At 43.0% G+C, this 2,500-nt stretch overlaps 1 protein-coding gene across 5 annotated transcripts in view; it reads left to right on the plus strand.

Annotated features, from left to right (window-relative positions):
• LOC138964852 (inhibitor of nuclear factor kappa-B kinase subunit epsilon-like) overlaps positions 1–2,500 on the plus strand; it is a 58,933-nt gene that overhangs the window by 18,168 nt on the left and 38,265 nt on the right. The window lies entirely within an intron of this gene.

The raw sequence follows: 2,500 nt of genomic DNA on the forward strand, positions 1-2,500 counted from the left end.
AGAAGAAGAAGAAGAAGAAGAAGAAGAACTGTCTGTAAATGGGGTTTGTTTTCAATATGAAATGTAAATGTAACATTTGGTCTTAGACTGACCACAAGACGTTTCGCGGTTTTGGTCGTAAATTCAGAAAGTGTTCAACCGATAATAGCAGTTGCAGTAACGCTATATTGACGTCTAAAGAGGACGACAGTTCGGTCACTCACTAATGTCCGTGAGTGACATGCGTGTAAATGATGAAATATCCTGGTCAGTAGTGACGAACGTGCACACAGTTGGACATTCTCGCTCTCTCTATTTAGAACCCATTCTTTGACCTTTTGGTCGTCGACGTTCTTTTGGGTTTTTCTCTAGATTAAAGGTAGTACAACTTAGGAGCCATTATGGGAACATTTTCTCACGAATTGGACCTTAAAAAGTTCAAAGGACATTCGCTGTGCTGTCATTTATAACACCTGCAATGATTTGCTTGAAAATGCTTCGTAACTATGCCGGTGTAACACGAGAAAATTACTCCCACGAGATTTTTACTCCGGAGTAAACATTTCGTACGAAAAAGTTACTCCCTTTACGAAAAAAGCACTCCCCCCATTTCAGGAGAAAATTACTCCCCAAGACAGGTGAGTTCCGAGTAAACATTTCGTACAAAAATGTTACTCCCCTGACGAATAAATAACGAATAAATTACTTCACCCAAACACAAGCAATTTAACTTCCCATGCCAGGTGTACGAAATTTTTACTCCCTTGTCCCCTGTTAGTCTTGGTGGTGGAAGGGGTGGAAGGAGGGTAGCGCGACATTCGTGTGCGCGAGATCACTTATTGGCATTATTCCTTCGCCCGCATCCCATTTTTGCGTACGAGATTTTTACTGGAAGTAAAAAAAATGGGGAGTAAAAATTTCGTGGAGGAAGTAATTTTTTCGTGCCTTGGGGAGTTCTTTTCTCGTACGAAAAGTGTACTCGGAGTAAGAATTTCGTACGAAATATTTACTCCGGAGTAAATTTTTCGTGGAGTAAAAATTTCGTGTTACACCGGTGGTTATCGACGTCAACTGCCCTGTATCCGGTGTCCCGATTCCGTTCATCCTCATATTTGATTCATTACACCCCCGGTACAGGGGTGTGTATAGGTTTCGCTCGATGTGTTTGTTTGTTTGTTTGTTTGTTTGTGTTCGCATATAGATCTCAAGAATGAACGGACCGATCGTCACCAAACTTGGTGAACAGGTTCTATACATTCCTGAGACGGTCCTTACAAAAATTGGGACCAGTCAAACACACGGTTAGGGAGTTATTGGTGGATTAAGATTCTACAAGGACTTATAGAGGGACATATTCATGGTCAAAGGGAAATAACCTTCTCAGTTGGTGGCAGTGAGAATGGTTATTTCCCTTTGACCAACGGGGGTGTTTTTCCTACCTCGGAGGAATTTCTTGTTTCTAATGGTTACAATTCCTAGCAGCAGATAAATACAGTTGGATTGAGGAAGTCAAACTGGTAATCTAGCAAACGCATGCATATTCAATGCTTTATACGGGGTAAAAACGCACATCACAGCATAAACAAACACACTGTCTATTGCAGAATATTACCGTCTGAAAAGACCACCAAACACAGTATTTAGATATAGTTTTTCCTTAGGTATTGGTCCTTGTGTGTATTTTAGGCAGACCAAATTCTAGTGTAAAAGCTGGGATGGAACATCGATGGTCGTTCAGTAAGACAATGATTTACACGTGATGTCAGACCGGCACGGTTGGCCTAGTGGTAAGGCGCCCGCCCCGTGATCGGGAGGTCGTGGGTTCGAACCCCGGCCGGGTCATACCTAATTAGACTTTAAAATTGGCAATCTGACATGATGGGGTTAGTGCTAGGACTGGTTGGTCCGGTGTCAGAATAATGTGACTGGGTGAGACATGAAGCCTGGGCTGCGACTTCTGTCTTGTGTGTGGCGCACGTTAAATGTCAAAGCAGCACCGCCCTGATATGGCCCTTCGTGGTCGGCTGGGCGTTAAGCAAATAAACAAACAAACAAACAAACGTGATGTCAGTTCTTTTTATGGTCAGAGCTCCTGATAGTTGTGCTGGGGAGTTTGACATTTTGGGGTTAGTTACAGCTTATTTTTGATCTCAAACAATGTTCAAGCTAGAAATAAACCTTAACTTTTGTCTTCCGATATAGAGTCCCTTCTTAGTTGTGGGAAATTTCTGCCAAAGCGTTTTCGTCGCTAAACATGAAGACCCTTGACATATTCGCGGGTTCAGAATGGTTTTCCCTCCATATTATTATCGCTGACTGCAAAAAACACTACAGAGTCAATTTGATCCGGTTACCTCCAGCCACGCCGTGAAAACTGAGCGAGTGCATCACAAAGAAGCTTTATGTCTCCGACACTTCTGTGTGTGTGTGTGTGTGTGTGTGTGTGTGTGTGTGTGTGTGCGTGCGTATGTTTGTGTGTGTATGTGTGTGTGTGTGTGTGTGTGTGTGTGTGTGCGTGCCT

Source organism: Littorina saxatilis, linkage group LG4, assembly GCF_037325665.1.
Source record: "Littorina saxatilis isolate snail1 linkage group LG4, US_GU_Lsax_2.0, whole genome shotgun sequence".
NCBI lineage: Eukaryota > Metazoa > Mollusca > Gastropoda > Littorinimorpha > Littorinidae > Littorina > Littorina saxatilis.